Source organism: Dysidea avara, chromosome 1 (genome assembly GCF_963678975.1).
Source record: "Dysidea avara chromosome 1, odDysAvar1.4, whole genome shotgun sequence".
NCBI lineage: Eukaryota > Metazoa > Porifera > Demospongiae > Dictyoceratida > Dysideidae > Dysidea > Dysidea avara.
In genome coordinates, this window is record NC_089272.1 from 10,879,043 (window position 1) to 10,900,290 (window position 21,248).

A 21,248-nucleotide genomic window follows, 5' to 3' on the forward strand; every position below is an offset into this window, starting at 1 on the left:
TAGTATGGACTCTTGGTACAAGAGGTTATTGGTAGAACTTTGTTGCAGGAAAAAAACACTAATGACACTTAGATGGTTTATTAATTGCAATGTTGGTTTACAGTTAAATGGTTTCTATCCATGCAAGAATTATGATGTTGTAAGAAAACAAAATGTTTGGATTACAGCACTCTCATATAGTGGTCTATAGCTAGTATCACATTAAATTTTTTTAGTTCATAGATTTACTATACAGATTTGGAGACCTGTATTCCTTAATAACATTATGAGACCAACTAGATGTGATCATCATTCACATGTAACTTGTAGCTAGTAATGTGCAAGGACTTGCATGAGGAATAAAGTTCTCCTAAAATTAGCTATTTGCTAAGAAACTGCATGAGTGAGAAGGGTGGTGGCAGCTAATTGGTCATATTCATAGAGTTGAAGAATTACATAACTACGTATATTCAAATGTTTTGGTAGACCTTTTGGTTAAATACATAAACTATAGCTATACCTGACCATTTCTTTGTTCTATTGTAAATGAGTTTCTGGTCACCTCTTAGCAGCAATGTGTGAACAAAATTCTATCATGTCAGCAAGGTAAGAGTTTAATCTCAGAGGCTCGTAAGATGGAATGCAATCCATCTATGTACATGTGTCCTGCTTAACTGTGTTACCTGATCCTGCATGGTGGTAGCTGCAGCTTTATGTGTTTAAAGTGCCAAGTGTTCACAATTTTTTCACAGCAATATGTGAAACACATTGCTCTTCAAAGCAGGCAGTGAAGTGTAGCTTAGTAATCTACTCTATGAATTTCCATACTGGGCATCCACCACAGCTTATTTCATTAGTGGTTATATCCATTTAGTGGCTTGAAGTAACAGCTGTTAGTGTCTTTGTGTCGCCAATGCTTGGAAGGGACTTATAAACTTTGCTATTCATTCATGTAAGCATGGCCTATAGACATTTTGAATCACAAAAAAACTTCTATAGCTGCTAACGGTCTGTCACTATCAAATGCATGAATTTTAGTAGGCACAATCAAAGTTTGGTAATTGTAAGGTTTCAGCCAGGGTTGATGCTCAGTTGCTGTTGTTGCTTCCTTGAGCAAGAAAGGTTACTCACATTGCTCCGGTTTACCCAGTTGTTAAATAGGGACCTTTCTTAAATGGTGACTTTTTTGGTAGCCCTACTTTTAAATGCTTTTGGTTGAATACATATTAAATTATAACATTACTTTGTTCTGTTGTAAATGAATTTCTAGTCACCTGTTAGCAACTATTGTGTGCACTATAATACATATCTACATGTCAGGAACATGCATTAAGCATGTAGCAAAGTAAGTTTCAATCACAGAGGCTCTTAAGATGGAATGCAATCCATCTATGCACATGTGTCCTGCTAATGGTGGTAGCTAGCTTTTTGTATATTAAAACTAACTTAAAAGTGCCAAGTGTTCACAATAATCGCCACAGTGATTGTGAAGCATATTGAACAAAAGCTCTTCGAAGCAGTCAGTGATGTGTAGTGCAAAAAATTCTATGAATATGAATACTGGGAATCCACCACAGCACATTATTTCATTAGTGTTAATAGTTATATTCATTTTAGTGGCTTGAAGGAACAGCTGTTAGTCTGTGTGCCAATAGTTTGAAAGGACTTATACTTTGCTATTGCTTTTGACTCATGCAATGCATGCATGCAAGCACGGACATTATAAATCACAAAAAAATTCTGTAGGTGCTAACAGTCTGTCACTATCAAATCCATTACCTTTGGTAGGCACAATCAGTGCTTTGATACATGGAAAAATTTAATGTTGTGTAGTAGCTAGTGTGTGTGTGTGTGTGTGTGTGTGTGTGTGTGTGTGTGTGTTTGTGTGTGTGTGTGTGTGTGTGTGTGTGTGTGAGAGAGAGAGAGAGAGAGAGAGAGTAAATGAGGCAGTTAAGATAAGTGGTCTGAGTTTGGTAATTGAAAGGTTTCAGCCAGGTTTGATGCCCAGTCCAGTTACCCAGGTGTTAAGTGGCAACCTGGTGACAACTGGGGAGGCAGACCATCCATAGCTCTGATATAACATATGTAGTGCCTGTGGGTGAAGGTACAGGTGATACTTAATTGGGCTGCCATGCCCACACATTCACATGAGATACTGTATGGTATACCTTTCTGTGAGTTACGTATAATACTAGTCCTGCCCTCGAAGGATTATGCTTACGATGACTCTTAGCACCAGCCTACATGAGTATAGCTAGCACACAGATGCAGTCAGGTAGGCAAGTGGTAGCTGAAGGTATTGTCTTTTGTGTGTGTGTTTGCATGTGTTTGTATGTTTGTTTGTGTGTGTGTGTGTGTGTGTGTGTGTGTGTGTGTGTGTGTGTGTGTGTGTGTGTGTGTGTGTGTGTTGGGCTTTGCTCTGTTAGTGTAGGCTAAGGCTGAATAAGAAGTTGACAAGAATGCATTCAATTACATGAATATTTTTACTAATCAGTGTGGACAATCTAATTAGCCACAGTGCATCCACCGCACTAGCTATATGGCTGCGCATGGATGAGGTCACTGCTCTATCATGCTCGTACTGTATATCAAGACACACGGTAGTGTGTCGTGCGGCCCAAGAAGCCGGCGCGCCACACCGTGAGTATATTGACAGGAAGAACGAAAACGTCATTTTCACACCTTTGTATCTCGGTGATCACTTATCTGATTGGAACCAAATTTGCTACACAGTTGCCCGCCAGCCAAGGGAGTCTACATTCCAAATTTGAAGGAAATCGCTCCAGCCATTTTCGAGATACGAGCTGCCAAAGTTTCGTTTTTTTTTCTTCGTTTTTTTTTTCTTCTTCTTCTTCGTCTTTTCGCACACTTGCAAAAAGTGCTGTAACTCGCAAACGCGTACTCCGATCGCCTTGAAATTTGGCACACAGAAAGGGAGTCCAAAGGCGAATCCTAGCATCAAATTTGGTACAAATCCGATGAATGGTTCAGGAGTTATGACCGATTATTCGCGTAAAACAAGATCGATTTGTTGTCACGCCTACAGGGTAAACCGCTTCATGGATTGAGTTGAAAATTGCTATGTAGATGGAGTAACCATCGTAGGAGTGCCTTTTGGTGGTTTGAAAGGAATCGAGATAAAGACCATGGAGATATGACACAAACCCCAACCTGTGTCACAATTACGCGATCGATTTTTTATAAATATAAAAGTATTAGTTTTCACGCCTACTAGGCAAACCGCTTAGAGCAATGAGCTGAAAATCGGTGTATAGCTGGAATAATCTTCATTGAAAGTCCTTGCAGTAGTACAGAAGAATCGGATTACAAACCACTGAGTTATGATTCGAAAGCCAACTCCGTGTAGCAAATGCGAGATCGAGATACTCTAATAGAACAGTCACCCTAATAGAGCATTCGGCTAATTTATTTATTCCATTATAGAATTTTATTACATCACAAGTTATTCTGTAGGGAGTTCAGCTGCAAACAGTTAATCTTATAGACAGTTCAGCAAGAAGACAGTTCAGCAAGAAGACAGTCACGATGTGGAGAGTTAAGCAAATATATCACTATAGAGATTCAGAAAATTACAAGTCACACTGAAGAAAGTTCAGCTATAAACAAGTCATGCACTGTGTAGAGAATTCAGCTACAATTAAGTCACTCTCTAGAGAATTCAGTTACACAGAATTCAGCTACACACAAGTCACTGTGGAGAGAGTACAGCTACAAACAAATTACCCTTTAGAGTGATCAGCTACAAACAAAACACTTTGCAGGGTGTTCAGCTGCAACAAATCAACCTTTAGAGCGATCAGCAATGAACAAATCAACACAAATCTACCTGTAGAGAGATAAGCTAGAAACAAATCACCCTGTAGAGAGTTCAGCTACAAAAAATCACCCTGTAGACACATCAGCTAGAAACTAGACACAATGTAAGGAGTTCAGCTACAAGCAATCACCCTGTAGAGAGTTCAGCTAAAACAAATCAACCTGCAGAGAGATCAGCTACAGACAAATCACCTTATAGAGAGTTTAGCTACAAACAGATTACATGTAGAGAGATCGGCTACAAACAAATCAACCTGCAGAGAGATCAGCTACAGACAAATCACCTTATAGAGAGTTTAGCTACAAACAGATTACATGTAGAGAGATCGGCTACAAACAAATCAACATGCAGAGAGATCAGCTACACACAAATCAACTTGTAGAGAGATCAGCTAAAACAAATCAACCTGCAGAGAGATCAGCTACAAACAAATCACCTTATAGATAGTTCAGCTACAAACAAATTACCTTGTAGAGAGATCGGCTACAAACAAATCAACCTGCAGAGTGATCAGCTACACACAATTTAATTTGTAGAGAGATCAGCTACAAACAAATCACCCTGTAGAGAGATCAGCTAGAAACTACACACAATTTAAGGAGTTCAGCTACAAGCAAATCACCCTGTAGAGAGTTCAGCTACAAACAAACCAACCTGTAGAGCGATCAGCTAGAAACAAATTACCCTGAAGAGAGGTCAGCTACAAAAAATCACCCTGTAGAGATATCAGCTAGAAACAAATCACCCTGAAGAGAGGTCAGCTACAAAAAATCACCTTGTAGAGAAATCAACTACAAACAAAACACTTTGCAGAGAGTTCAGCTACAAACAAATCAACCTTTAGAGCGATCAGCAACAAACAAATCAAACTGTAGAGAGATAAGCTAGAAACAAATCACTCTGTAGAGAGTTCAGCTAAAACAAATCCATCTGCAGAGAGATCAGCTATGTACAAATCACCTTATAGATAGTTCAGCTAGAATCAAATTACCTTGAAGAGAGATCGGCTACAAACAAATCACCCTGCAGAGAGAACAGCTACAAACTAGACACAAAGTATGGAGTTCAGCTACAAGCAAATTACCCTGTAGAGATTTCATCTACAAACAAATCAACCTGTAGAGCAATCAGCTAGAAACAAATCACCCTGAAGAGAGGTCAGCTACAAAAAAATCACCCTGTAGAGAGATCGGCTACAAACAAATCAACCTGCAGAGAGATCAGCTACACACAAATCAACTTGTAGAGAGTTCAGCTACAAACAAATTACCCTGTAGAGAGATCGGCTACAAACAAATCAGCCTGTAGAGAGTTCAGCTAAAACAAATCAACCTGCAGAGAGATCAACTACAAACAAATCACCTTATAGAGAGTTCAGCTACAAACAAATTACCCTATAGAGAGATCGGCTACAAACAAATCAACCTGCAGAGAGATCAGCTACACACAAATCAACTTGTAGAGAGATCAGCTACAAACAAATCACCCTGTAGAGGGATCAGCTAGAAACTACACACAATGTAAGGAGTTCAGCTACAAATAAATCACCCTGTAGAGAGTTCAGCTAAAACAAATCAACCTGCAGAGAGATCAGCTACAAACAAATCACCTTTTAGACAGTTCAGCTACAAACAAATTACCGTGTAGAGAGATCGGCTACAAACAAATCAACCTGCAGAGAGATCAGCTACACACTTGTAGAGAGATCAGCTACAAACAAATCACCCTGCAGAGAGATCAGCTAGAAACTAGACAAAATGTAAGGAGTTCAGCTACAAGCAAATCACCGTGTAGAGAGTTCAGCTACAAACAAACCAACCTGTAGAGCGATCAGCTAGAAACAAATCACCCTGAAGAGAGGTCAGCTACAAAAAATCACCTTGTAGAGAGATCAACTACAAACAAAACATTTTGCAGAGAGTTCAGCTACAAACAAATCAACCTTTAGAGCGATCAGCAACAAACAAATCAACCTGTAGAGAGATCATCTAGAAACAAATCAACCTGCAGAGTTATCAGCTACAAACAAATCAGCTTGTAGAGAGATCAGTTACACACAAATCAACCTGTACAGAGATAAGCTAAAAACAAATCAGAGTTCAGCTAAAACAAATCAATCTGCAGAGAGATTAGCTACATACAAATCATCTTATAGATAGTTCAGCTACAAACAAATTACCTTGTAGAGAGATCGGCTACAAACAAATCACCCTGCAGAGAGATCAGCTACACACAAATCAACTTGTATAGAGATCAGCTACAAGCAAATCACCCTGTAGAGAGATCAGCTAGAAACTACACACAATGTAAGGAGTTCAGCTACAAACAAATCACCCTGTAGAGAGATCAGCTACAAACTAGACACAAAGTAAGGAGTTCAGCTACAAGCAAGTTACCCTGTAGAGAGTTCATCTACAAGCAAATCAACCTACAGAGCAATCAGCTAGAAACAAATCACCCTGAAGAGAGGTCAGCTACAAAAAATCACCCTGTAGAGAGATCAGCTAGAAACAAATCACCCTGAAGAGAGGTCAGCTACAAAAAAATCACCCTGTAGAGAGATCAGCTAGAAACAAATCACCCTGAAGAGAGGTCAGCTACAAACAAAACACTTTGCAGAGAATTCAGCTACAAACAAATCAGCTTGTAGAGAGATCAGTTACACACAAATCAACCTGTCGAGAGATAAGCTAGAAATAAATCACCCTGTAGAGAGTTCAGCTACAAGCAAAACACCCTGTAGAGAGTTCAGCAACAAAGGAAACCACCATGTAGAGAGTTCAACTGCAAACAAATCACCTTATAGAGAGTTCAGCTACACCCTGTAGAGAGATCAGCTAGAAACTAGACACAATGTAAGGAGTTCAGCTACAAGCAAAACACCCTTTAGTGAGTTCAGCTACAAACAAATCAACTTGCAGTGAGATCACCTACAAAAAGCACCTTGTACAGAGTTCAGCTACAAACAAATTACCCTGTAGAGAGATCGGCTACAAACAAATCAACCTGTAGAAAGATCAGCTACACACAAATCAACTTGTAGAGAGATCAGCTACAAACAAATCACCCTGTAGAGAGATCAGCTAGAAACTAGACACAATGTAAGGAGTTCAGCTACAAGTAAATCACCCTGTAGAGAGTTCAGCTAAAACAAATCAACCTGCAGAGAGATCAGCTACAAATAAATCACTTTATAGACAGTTCAGCTACAAACAAATTACCTTGTAGAGAGATCGGCTGCAAATTAATCAACCTGCAAAGAGATCAGCTACACACAAATCAACTTGTAGAGAGATCAGCTACAAACAAATCACCCTGTAGAGAGATCAGCTAGAAATTAGATACAATGCAAGGAGTTCAGCTACAAGCAAAATCACCCTTTAGTGAGTTCAGCTACAAACAAATCAACCTGCAGTGAGATCACCCACAAAAACGCACTTGTACAGAGTTCAGTTACAAACAAATTACCCTGTAGAGAGATCAGGTAGAAGAATTCACCTTGTAGAGAGTTCAGCAACTAGGGACCCGCCGATTATGCTCATAATTTTACCTATTATGCTATGCTGCACTGCTCAAAAATTTACCTATTATGCTTAAATTTATGCTCAATACTTACCCATTATCCTCAAATTATGCCCAATTATTTATGCCTCAGTTCTCATGCTCTGCTAATAATTTCCAATCTATGGATAAATAATAAGTGGCTGAAGTACAAACTTACTTGTCAAAATGCATATCACAGAAAAGATCGATATACTCTAATAGAACAGTCAGCTATGTGATTGTTCTATTAGAGTATATCGATCTTTCTGTGATAGCTATTTTGATAAGCAAGAATTCATACTATTACACAAATATTCTACCTATTATGCTAGCATTATGCTCAATGCTTTCAGACACCTATTATGCTCATAATTATGCCAGCATAATCGGCGGGTCCCTATCAGCAACAAAGAAACCACCATGTAGAGAGTTCAGCTGCAAACAAATCACCCAGTAGAAAGATCAGCTAGAAGAAGTTACCTTGTAGAGAGATCAGTTACAAAGAAACCATCATATAGAGAGTTCAGCTACAAAGAAATTACCCCGTAGAGAGTTCAGCTAGAAGAAATCACCTTGTACAGAGTTCAACTACAAAGAAACCATCATGTACAGAGTTCAGCTACAAAGAAACCACCTGTACAGAATTCAACTACAAACAAATCACCCTGTATAGAGAAGAAGTTACCTTGTAGATAGTTCAGCTACAACAATTCACCCTGTAGAAAGATCAGCTAGAAGAAGTCACCTTGTAGAGTGTTCAGTTACAAAGAAACCATCATGTAGAGAGTTCAGCTGCAAACAAATCACTCTGTAGAGAATTCAGCTACAATGAAACCGCCATGTAGAGAGTTCAGCCTCATACAAACCACCTTGTAGAGAATTCAACTACAACAAATCACCCTGTAGAGAAGAAGTTACCTTGTAGAGAGTTCAGCTACAAAGAAACCATCATGTAGGGAGTTCAGCTACAAAGAAACCACCATGTAGAGAGTGTAGCTGCAAACAAATCACCTGTAGAGAGTTCAGCTAGAAACAAATCACCCCGTAGAGAGATCAGCTGGACAAAGTCACCTTGTAGAGAGTTCAGCTACAAAGAAACCATCATGTAGACAGTTCAGCTGCAAACAAATCACCCTGCAGAGAGTTCAGCTACAAAAAAATCACCCTGTAGAGAGTTCAGCTAGACGAAGTCACCTTATAGAGAGTTCAGCTACAAAGAAACCATCATGTAGAGATTTCGGCTACAAAGACACCACCATGTAGAGAGTTTAGCTGCAAACAAATCATCTGTAGAGAGTTCAGCTAGAAACAAAATACCCTGTAGAGAGACCAGCTAGAAGAGGTTACCTTGTAGAGAGTTCAGCTACAAAGAAACCATCCTGTATATAGTTCAGCTACATTTCAAGTCACCCAGTAGAGAGATCAGCTGCAAAAAAATATCCTGTGGGGCATAATGGGCATGTAATAAACATATGTATATAATTTGTATAATTACTAATAAAATCAAAAATAATTGAAGTACAAAATTCTTCTTTAAGTTCTTTTCTTCTTCCTGTAGTAAAGAAAAAAACACATGGGTTAAAAAGCCCCAAAGCCAGCCATAGGCCGGCTTTGCAGTATACAAATACAAAAAGAAGTGATATCTAATCAAAAACAGCCAAGCTGTAAAAAAAGGTGCGGCCCCCAAAAAGGCCATGGTGAAAAAAGATGTGAAATCCAAGGTGGCGGCCAAGAAATGGCTGTGATGGTAGGTTAATGGTTACATTTTAATAACAACAATTCAGGTGAATTTGGTGCCAAGACCAAGCGGCACAAAATTCGCCTGAATTGTCGTTATTAAAATGTAACCATTAACCTACCATCACAGCCATTTCTTGGCCGCCACCTTGGATTTCACATCTTTTTTCACCATGGCCTTTTTGGGGGCCGCACCTTTTTTTACAGCTTGGCTGTTTTTGATTAGATATATACCAACAGCATGCATGCATGCACAGATTGCACACAATCACCTTCGCTGCATGTTTCTTCCGATTGTTCTAGTCGCAGTACGAGGCTCTAGCAATGATGCAGCTTGTTGTCATCCAGAACTAGAACAGTGCTTGTGCTCCATGGCAGACTTACTTGCAGGTATAGCTATAAAGAAAGAACTAAGCTATAAACAATTTATCTTACCTGTGCTGGAATATGCTGCTGCAATTTGGGACCCATACCACCTAAAGGCAGAGGCGTAGCTAAGGGGGGGGCAAGGGGGGGCATTTGCCCCCCATCACTAAATGATTTTTTAAAAACCTTCGTCACAAGTTTACCGGTATTAAACTGACACGCAAATGACTGTAAATTATGTACACTACTACGCGGTATCACCAGGGGTTGCTAGTGAATGCGCACACACAACATTCAACTCGCTCGTGAATCCATCAAACGAAAATATTCGAGACATATTTTTTATTTTATTTATTTTTTTATTTTAACTGCTTTTTAATGCAGGCAAGGCCTGCATTAATGGTCTGTGGGCAACTGGTGCCCACAGCCAGAAAAAAGTATACGTACAACTTACATTTACAATTGAATGTATAAAATTACAATGAAATTAAGTTAGCTGGCTAAGGTTATTACATACATTTACATTTGGTATATAGTTGAACTATCCTATAATTTTAAAACTTACATGTGTATTTAATAATAAACTTACTTATATAGCTAAGTACTTATTTTAAGAGAGAGCGAGAAGAAAAAAAAATTAATTACTGCTGAAGTTTGGTGGGCGAGGAGACTTGGAGCAGGTACTACAAGGGCAAACAAAGTGCATACTGTGAGGATTGTCAGAGTTAAAATTGTTTGTAAAATGCTGCCAGAAGATCTTGAGTAACTGTGATTTAATGGTGGAAAAAGGTTGATTTAAGTCAAGTACTGGTAGACTGTTGTAGGTTCCTGGTAATCTGTTAAAGTAGAAGTTACTTTGTTTGTTGGATGATGTAAAATTGTGTTGAAGCTTGTTACTGGTGGAGGATCTGGTAGGATTGCGGCAAAAGTTGACATAGTTACTGATATTGAAATGATTAGATGGATGCTGGATTGATTTTACGAAGAAAAGTATGTCATAAAGATCATAGGTGTACATCAGTGGTAGTATGTTAAGTTTGATAAGACGTGTTTTGTAATCGGTTACATAGTCATTTAGAATAAATTTGGTTGCCCGGCATTGGATTCTTTCTAAAGCAGAGATGTCGCAAATAAGGTAGGGGTGCCATAAAGGAGAACAGTAAAGTAATTGTGATCGAACTAATGCTAAATACAAAGTTTTCTTGGTTGGAATGTCAACTGAGTGGCTGAAGGTACGTCTCAGTAGTCCAAGGGTTCTATAGGCTTTAGCTGATATATGGTTATAATGATTTTTCCAAGATAAATCAGTTGATAAAATGACACCGAGGTCACGGTGAGTACTACTAGTTTTGATTATAGTGTCGTCTATGAAGTAGGATATGGGGAATTTTGTATTAAATGATAGATGTATAAACTTGCTGGTATTAAAATTGGTTCCAATCTCTAGACCAGTTTGCCATTGAATCAAGGTCTTGTTGAAGTTGTATGGAGTCTAGATGTTCAAGAATTTGTTTATAGCATTTTGTGTCATCTGCAAAGGAGAGAGCATTAGAGGAACGGACAGATAAAAATAAGTCATTGATGTAGATAAGAAATAAAAGTGGTCCTAGAATACTCCCTTGAGGCACACCTGATAGGACTGGTAAGAAGGTGGAATATGAACCATTAAGGCGAACGCATTGCTGTCTGTTGTTGAGGTAAGATCTAAACCACCACCAAAGATTGCCAGTGATACCGATTTTCCAGAGTTTTAAAAGTAATTCATTGTGGGGAACTCTGTCAAATGCTTTTGCAAAGTCTAAGTATATTACATCTGTTTGAATTTTACAGTGTTCATGAATACTGTTAAAAAATATGAGAAGTTGTTGTAAAGTTGAACAGCCTTTCATAAATCCGAATTGACACATAGAGATGACATTGGAAATGGAGGCTATAACTTTGTTGTATATTAATCGTTCAAGTACTTTTGATGCAACACAAAGCAGAGATATAGGTCTGTAGTTGGTGGCACTGTTTTTGTCACCAGATTTATATTTCTATATTTAGCCTAGTTACTCGCGTGATAGAACATTTTTGAATCTAAAAAGAGTGACCCGCTTCTCCGCAGCAGGAGTCACAACTCACAAGTGACAAAGGAGACCAGATGACGCTACGAACCTGCTGCCTACGAGGTGATAAAGTGTTAGCTAAATAAATGTACCAAGTTTATTTTATCGAAGCTATCACACTTGGCCTTTGTACGTACGGCAGTGCAGTCTGTTTTTACTTTGTCAGTCAGTCAGGTGGATCAGTCAAGCTTACAAGTTCTGCTAGCAAGACAGGTGGGATTTCGTGCAATACATGGCATTTGAATTTCGCCGAGTGAAGTGAGTGAATACGTCATCCTGTCAGCAGTGTGCTAGGACTGCAGCACAGGCTGTGGCTAACGTAAAGTAACTTGTATTTGCACTAAAGTACTAGCTCTACCGGACTGGATGAATTTGTTGGAGTACAGTTGTGGCACGTGCGATGATGCTCGACGAATATAGTTACCTCGATTGGAAGCAGTCAGTACTAAAATAGTTACGTATAGCTAGTTATTTAAGCTGTAATAATACAACACCGTATGTTGGCTAGCCCCCCATTGGGTCATTAGCCTTTTTTTTTTTTGCAATCATGAATGATTTTGAGTGTTTCGTGGGGGGCATGCCTGCCTCTCCATCACCTTCTGGCTAGCTACGCCCCTGCCTAAAGGACATAAATAAAATAGAAATGATACAACATAGAGCAGCTAGATTTGTCCTGAATCGACCATGGAGAAGGAATATGCGAGATAGTATAGCTGATATGCTAACATCATTAGAATGGCCACCACTCCAATTAAGGAGAAAATGTGCAAGATTAACTCTATTATACAAGATTATCCACAACCTAACTGAAATACTTAACAGCTACTTACCAACAGGGCCGCCCAGAGAAATTAAGGGGCCCAGGGCAAAGAGTTAAAGTGGGGCCCTTCACCCAAGTTGTAAGGTGAAGACCAAAAAAAAAAAAAGGTCACAACCTGCTGGCAATGACAATAACTAACCATATCTCCTTATCTATAAGCTTGCTACACTGCTCCTCTGAAGAATACTGTGACTGCTCTATTAGAGTATTTAGATCTGACTGCTCTATTAGAGTATATCGATCTTTTAAACAGGTATTCAGGGGGGCCTCCTGGGGCCCCTTTCAGGCTGGGGCCCGGGGCAAAATTCCCCAGTTGCCCTCCACCTGTGGGCGGCCCTGCTTACCAACATTATCACCTGTCACTATTACAAGATCTAATCATGAACAAAAATTCCTACACTATCATACATCAATAGACAATTATAAGTACTCATTTTTTCCAAGAACAATACCAGAATGGAATGGACTACCACAAGACATCATCAACCAACAAACTATTGACAGCTTCAAACAATTATTATACAATCACTTTTAATTTAATGTACATTAGCACTTATGCCCCAGGAGGGCTCTGCTAATTAAACAATATAATAATAATAAGACTGTCACAGCATTATGATCGTTCGTAGATATCGCCTCTTCCATCCTTTTCCGCCAGTTTCTAGCGACGCCATAATCGTATACCTTTGCTAGCTACAGTGCTACACGCATTTAGCAGCTACAAAATTGCATGTTGCAATTGCTTGCTGGCAAAAGGAGTAGAGGATAACACCCCTGGGTCGAGAGACAATTGGGTGATTCAACTCCCTCACAGTGAATTGGTTAAGTCTACTTTATAGATGACTGCAAGTGCAAGCTACCCTGACATAGGGAACTTTGCAGAAAGACATATAGGAAGAGCTGCATTTGTAGCAATTGTGAGGTAAGAAGGTGTGGCTAATTCATTATTCGTTATTAATTTGTTATCTATCATTGCATGCCATCAACATCACCTAGCTACGTAAAGTTGTCAAAGGAAGTTACAAAGTAGTTTCTGATGCTTTCAAAACTTGGACTGCTGATGATGTCTTGTGGTAGTACTGTAGATGAAATCATATAGTAAGTTCTGCTATAGTTCTTGGAAATGAGTATTTTGTGGTCTATTGAAGTTAGGCAGTGGAGAAACCTGTGATCATGGCTGGATCTTGTGAAAGCTATGAATGACACTGCACAAGGAATAGTATACATTAATTCAAGGTTTGTCACAGAAAAAAATTGCCATATAGCAATATTTTTATTGTAACAACATTTTTACAGATGCTACCTATAAGAACTTTATATAACTATAGTGATGAAACAGATAATGAGAAGAAAGCTACACTCAACGGACAGAAGTAAAAGAGCAAATCTACATTAATTTTAGTGATGTAACATCCCTCAGAAAAAAAGAATCCTGAAGGTGTCAAGAACTTCAATTTGTGAACTGAAAATTATAGTTGCTGTACAAATGATGTGCTTTTTTACTTATTAATGAAATACGTATTGAGGGTAGTAAATACAACACAGGAGCGAGACATTGCTAGCTATATTACTAGCGCAGTATAAAGCAGATGCACAATAATATAGAAAATGTTGATTTCAGCTATAGGATTTTTTACATCCTGTATGCATTTCACAGTGTTAAAATGTACATTTCTTCACTGCCTCATTCCAGCACCATTCTAGATGCAGTAAATCTTTCTCTATCCTCTGTATGAAACTTTACTGAAATCTACAAATGTTCTAAGTATGAAATGTGGCTGAAATGACAAATTTCATGGCCATTTTATACTCATTACCTACAAGCGGACATGGAACTTTTCGCCCAGTGTTTGCTAATCAAATTACACCCCTTCAACAAGTGTTTCACGAGCTGCTGTTCTAGTATGTCAGGGCCGTAGCCAGACTTTTATCTGGGTAGGTTCTTTTAGAAAAAAGTGGACCTTTTTTGAGGCCCTTTTTATATGGATTACATTATGGTGTGCGAATGAAACTAGGGGGGTCTGGGGGCATGCCCCCCCAAGGAAATTTCTTGAAAATATACACTAAAAGGTTGAATTTAGTAGCATTTCAGTCAATAAAAATAACAATTTTTTAGATAGGCTCAAGACCAGCTATTTGGATGACATCTGGGAAATATCTCTACTACTGCTGTAATTATACCATCTGTGTCTATGATATATTGGAATGTCACAGTGAATAAGAATGGGAAAGATTGAGCGCTCTGTTGGATCGTGCATTGAAGCATGGATGCTATTTATGGGCTCTGCATGGGAGGGGCTTGCCCACCAAAATTTTTATATTATGAAAGTTCTAATTTAGACAACAAACATGATTTTGTAAATAAATTAAGTAATTACATACAGATTTTAGAAGAAAACGTAATTGTGACTGTTCTATTTGAGTGATTGTTCTATTAGGGTGGTTGACTGCTCTATTAGAGTATCTCGATCTTGCATTGCATTACAAGCACTGAATGAGCCAGCTACTCGGAGCACTTAATTTAGCTTCTTATTAGTGGTGTTTATTAAACTGGAGCTAATGGACTTTTGCTACTAAAAATTTGGACTTGTATACTAAAATTGTGGACCTTTTTGCTAAAATTGTGGACCTTTTTACTGAAATTGTGGACCTTTTTCCCCAAGAGGGCGGTTCTTCCGAACCCCCCGTGGCTACGGGCCTGTATGTAGTAGCCAATGCTTCGTATTTCGCAATGCACTTTACCGAATTGAATTTCATCCAGTATTTATTGAAATACGCGAAATCAAAGTTTGAGAAATAAAATTCCCCAATGGGAGCCCATACAAAAATTCTGTACGACGTAATGTATGGGAAAACACGGGATTTTACGGCACCACTTGTAGTCAAATGTTATCGAATTTTCCGCGAGTTTCCGTGACCTGTAAGGCTGAAAGAAGTGATCCTAGGCAAAGTAGATACGCTGCTTCTGATTTTGGCATCTGTTTTCTGATGGAAAAATGTTTTGTGGTAGTCAACGACGAAAATTTGTCTTGCGAAAGGGTGCAGCACCAACTAAGAGACTTCAGAATTCTGCGTCACAACCTACCTGGCGTTCAAGACACCCATCCACATCAATCCAAGTATAGTTTGAAAGTGAGCAGTTTGTTGTGTTGCGCGGAATTGCTTTATAGCATGCAAGGTGATGCATAACTTTTGAAAATGCAGTGTTTGGCAATTGATACCAACCTTGTAAGGCTTCACAACTACCTGTTGTGATGTTCTGATATGCACGCTACTGTTATTGTCCATTTTGTTGCAGCTGCATGACTGTAATTCTAGTCAGAGACAGTTTATTGTTTCTCTTTGTTGTACAATGATGTCATCATATTATATAATAATTACTATCTTCTGTACTTTTGGTGTGGCAATTAAAGTGAAGTAGTATCAAAAAATTGCTGCCTTACAATAATATTGAAGAGTGGTGGTCATATATGTCACAATCCAATTGTTATATTTTGCAAAGTAATTGTTAATTGTGCCCTGTAATGTCAAAGGTCACTCTGTAATACAATGTCACTAGTTAATCATCTGTAAATACGTGTGGGGTACACCTGTATGTAATTTGATTTACAGAACTCATGCTATTCTTAGCAAATTACTGACTCAAAGATTAAATATTACAGGTGGTCATTCTACAAAGAGTGGTCACTCTTGAGAGGTCTTACCTAGCTCATGCATTTTACTACATTAAGTGGTTTATGTGGTGAAAATTTCATGTCATTAGGAGATTCATATTCAAATTTATGGCACTTTGGATATTGTGCTTGGTGCCATGCTAATGTACAGAAAAGTCCTAAAAATGTCGTACACAAAAATCACCGCTCTGCTGACTTCTTTTGCGTGTATCTTTTGGCAGGAGCCACCGATTGAGGTGCGGTTTGCACTAAAATGATTCTAATAGATAGCACAATATTTGCCATACCAAAGAATTTAAAGAATGTAAAATTTTTAATTTGGTTGGAAATCTCTAATTAAAGGAAAATCAACTGACGTAAATAAGGACTACTTACCTTACTTAGCTAAACTGGCAATGATAGCGAGCGAATGATAGAAACTGCTAGGCGTGTTCTGGGTGAGAATAATTTCTTTGTTGCTGATGGAGATGCTGATGCTTAGGCCACTCCAAATAAATTTCGAAGTTGCTATTGTTCCGGCAGTTGGAAATAATTTGTCAGTGCTATTGTTCTGGCAGCCCAATAGATTTCTCCCTATCAAGCGCACTAGTTGTATGCTATGCCCCGATTATTCAAATTTAGGGCACACATCTAGTAGGTTGCCCCAAGTAGCTATAGGTCTATTCGACTTTAGGGAACGCGTCTAGTAGGTTGCCCCGAGCAATCAACTTTAGGGAACGTGTTTAGTAGGTTGCCCCGAGCATTCAACTTTAGGGGATGCGAAAAGTAGTTCTAGTGTTAGGGTTGGGTGCAGCTTTAGTTTCTTCTTCACCTTCAATATAGAAGTTACTTCACTCGGAGACATATAAGGTAGAAACTAAGGGATGTAGGTAGCTGGGAGCCACGTAGCACAATGGTTAGGACTCTGGGCTCAAGCAGTGGAGGTGCTGGGCTCGATTCCCACTCAAGGAATTGTGTTTTTCTTTTTTTTTTTTCGTTTGAGGACCTTTTTTGTCTAAGTTTTATTTTTATTCCCGTGACTGCCAGAACAATAGCAAAAGTCAATAAATTTCCTGTTTCCCATCCTCACCTCAGGGATATTTGCATGCAGGCAGTCGGTCCATCACTATTATTTCATTATGAGATTGGTAGCTTTTCAAACCGCCATTATTTGCCTGGCACAGCTATAAAAAGCTGCACAAAAGCATGTTCCTTCCTTTTCAAGGTGCGAAAATAACACAAACGTGAAGTTTGTACCGACTTGATAGCACTGCTGACACGTGAGCTGGCACTGTTTAAAGATCGGTTTTACTAAGCCTGTCAGTATGCAAGAATAACCTGAAAATGATGGAAGAATACGGAATAATGGAATACTTAGAGCTGACAGTAACCAGATGCGACTTCTTAAAAGTAACTAGTTACATATTAAGACATATGATAGTGTGTCGTGCGGTCCAAGAAGCCGGCGGGCTACACCGTGGGACAGAAAGAAAACGTCATTTTCACACCTTTGTATCTCGGTGATCCCTTATCCGATTGGAACCAAATTTGCTACAGAGTTGTCCGCCAGCCAGGGGAGTCTACATTCCAAATTTGAAGGAAATCGCTGCAGCCATTTCCGAGATATGGGGTGGGGTAAAACCGGGACGGGGGGACGGGGACAACAGGGGTAAAACCGGGATGGGGAAAATAAGGGTAAAACCGGGACGGGGATGGCTAACAAGAGTAAAACTGGGACGGGGACAGCTAAGGTATATAGGAACCACTGGAGAAACAACCTTTTCATGGTGCCATTCGGAAAAGCAGGCACTGATTTTGTAACTGAGCTTTCAAAACTTTTTCACAATTATGGAACAGCTTCTGCCATGGAGTGTATTGCACTGAAGGCTGCTATGGTTATGCCTGCACTGCTGCTTCAACGCCCACATCGGAACTCTAAATGTCATGACCACGTGAAGTGTCTGGAGCGTCGCTTTCCCTTGTGGCATGATGGTAATAGACTGGATCTATTGAATGAGGGCTGCTCTATTCAGCATCGTTTGCAGACCAACAAGGGAGAGAGATCCAACCCAGAGGACACTGCCAGAAAATTTGCTAAACTTATGTTCCAGGGTAAGGTAAAGGCTGCCTTGCGCTTTGTCTCTGACAAGTCTCGTGGCTCCTTTTTGCCGATCTCTGCACAGGTTGGGGAGTCCACTGTACTGGAGGAGCTCATTAAGAAACATCCATCTCCAGCTTCCTTTTCCAGCCTAATTGTGACTGGTTCAACAAACTTTAGTCATTGTCATCCTGTCATATTTGACTGTCTTAATGACAATGTCATACGGAAGGTTGTGCTTTGAATGGAGGGCGCTGCTGGGCCATCAGGGGTGGATGCCCGAGGCTGCCCGCTGCCTCTGTACATCATTTCACCCAGCATCAGTAGACCTATGCTGTTCTCTGGCCATGGTTGCTAGGCGGATTTGTACTTCTTTTGTGGATCCCTCCACTTTGCAACCTTTACTCAACAGTCGCCTTATTGCCCTGGATAAAAATCCGGGTGTTCAACCTATAGGGATAGGAGAAACCTCCAGGTGGATCATCTCTATGGCTATCCTAAGTGTATTGAAGCAGGACATCTTAAATACATCAGGCTGCCTTCAACTTGGTGCAGGCCAGCGTGGAGGCTGTGAGGCTGCAGTGCATGCCATGAGAGAGATTTTTAATGATTCACATTCCGAAGGGGTCCTGCTGATTGATGCTTCTAAATACTTTTAATTCCCTGAATCGTCGCTCTGCCCTTCTGAACATGTTTGATTTGTGTCATCCCTTTGCTACTGTTGTGACCAACATCTATCGTATAGCTTCAAACTTATTTATTGATGGTACATCCATATTGTCTCGAGAGGGTACTACACAAGGAGACCCTTTAGCAATGCCCATGTATGCTATCAGTTTGATTCCAGTTATTCAACGTCTAAGGGGTATTGCCAAGCAAGTTTGGTATGCGGATGATGCTGCTGCTGGGGGTTCGCTTTGTCAGCTGAAGAAATGGTGGAATATATTGTGTTCTTTCAGTGGCTCTTTTTGGTATAATGTTAACGCAGTCAAGTGCTGGTTAGCAGGGCCACCCAGAGAAATTAAGGGACCCAGGACAAAGAGTTAAAGTGGGGCCCCAGAGGCAAGGAGGTTTCCATTCTGAATCACAACTTCACCCAAGCTGTGAGTTGACCAAAAAAAAGGTCATAACCTGCTGACAATGACATTAGCTACCCCTCACCAACCACATCTCCTTATCTATAAGCTTGCTATACTGCTCCTCTGAAGAATACTGTGACTGCTCTATTTGAGTATTTAGATCTGATTGCTCTATTAGAGTATATCAATCTTTTAAACAGGGCCCTTCATGGGGCCTCCTGGGGCCCCTTTCAGACTGGGGCCCAGGGAAAAATGCCCCAGTTGCTCCCCCTCCTCCCCTGTGGGCGGCCCTGCTGGTTAGTTGTCAAGGAAGGTTTGTTGCAGAGGGCTAATCATGTTTTCATGGGGACTGGTGTTCAGGTCACCTCTTCTGGTCACCCATACTTGGGTGCAGCATTGGGTTCCACTACCTTTATTGACTTGTTTACTGAACAGCGTGTTGATGAATGGATTCAAGGAGTCTCTCGCCTACCTTCTAGATCTTTTGCTGAGACACAGCCTCACGCATCTTATGCCGCCTTTGCCCATGGTTACCTTTCCAAGTGGAATTATTATTTTCTTACCACTCCAAATATTTCCAACCGGTTTTCACCTCTTGAATCTGCTGTTCGCAGCCATTTTCTTCCTAAGTTAGTACTGTATCCTGTTGGTGACGTTGAGCGAGAATTGTTTGGCCTTGCTGTGCGTTTTGGAGGTCTGAGCATCAGTAATCCTACCTTGACATCTGATGAGCAGTACACTTTTTCAAGGGAACTGCTGCATGGCTTAATAGATTTGATTTACCATCAAAACCCTGCTTTGTCTGAAGATGTAGTTCATCATCAGCATGAGATTTTTCGTCATCTTTATTCTGTCAGAGCGATCCTTATCTAACCAATTACAGTCCACACTTTCCAGCTGCCCTCCACCTTTGCGTTGGGCTGTTGAATGCTGCACCGAGAAAGGTGTATGATCATAACACGAGGAAGCCACAATCAGACTAATAATCACACGTGATACATCTTACATCATATCGCATAACCTATTTCCTACATCTCCCCCTTTTCAAGCATTTGTAGGGGAATAAAATTACAAAACAAATGCCACACAATTGACAGCCAAAAAAATCAATTGCTAATCTAAGCTTATATAATAATTATAATTGCAGTTGATCGGGTCACTTAAGTCCAGTTTGGATCCTCAATCAGCCTTCTGGTGGGGCGTTTGTCCCGGGTAGATCTGCGTTGAGTATGAGAAGCTCCAGACGTGGTGGAGTCCATGGATTTGCAAGGTCCAAGTCTATTGGGTACTGAGGTTGGGACATGACGGCATAGAAGCATCTATTGCGGACTAGAACTCTGCCACCTGTTGTCTTGATATAATATCTACGGTGTGGACCAATCTTTGTGACTATCCCATAAATGTCCCAAAGTTGAGACTGAGGATTTTGTACTGCAACATGTGACCCAACATGAATGTCTGGCAGGTTGTGAGCGTGGAGATTGTAGTAGGCTGCAGATGATTTGGAAGTGTCTTCAGCCTGCTGTGTAGCCTCTTGAGCTGGTTGCTGCCACTGTGGTAGGAAGGACTGCCTGTGAGCTGGTAGGATATCTTGCACAGGGTGGCCGAACAGTTTCTGAGCTGGTGACAAGCCATCCTTTCTACTGGGTGTATTGCGGTATTGTAGCAATGATCGACAAAATTTTTCATCATCTAGGGCTCTGCCATTCCATGAGTTTTGAAGTAGTTTCTTCATGGACTTGACGGTAGCTTCAACTTTGCCATTACTCTGAGGGTATCTTGGTGTGGAAAGTTTGTGTAGAAAACCCCAGTGCTTTGAGAAGTCAGAAAATGCCTTGGATGTGAACTGTGGTCCACTGTCAGACCATACAGTGTCAGGTATAGCTGTACAGCAGAAGGACTGCCAGAGAGCTGAGATGACTGTATAGGTAGTAGTGTTAGGGCGTATAGGGATAACAGCTGGCCAATCAGTGTGGCAATCAACTATTATCAGGTAGGTGTGGCCTTCGTGTGAGCAAAGGGACTCG

General features: G+C 40.1%; 1 long non-coding RNA gene across 1 annotated transcript; it reads left to right on the forward strand.

Moving 5' to 3' along the window:
• Positions 1 to 12,622: 12,622 nt before the first annotated feature.
• On the forward strand, positions 12,623 to 13,914 carry LOC136256110 (uncharacterized). The gene is made up of 4 exons (XR_010701329.1): positions 12,623 to 13,313; positions 13,388 to 13,489; positions 13,540 to 13,627; positions 13,688 to 13,914. It is a non-coding gene; the product is annotated as an uncharacterized lncRNA (long non-coding RNA).
• The last annotated feature ends 7,334 nt before the right edge of the window (positions 13,915 to 21,248 follow it).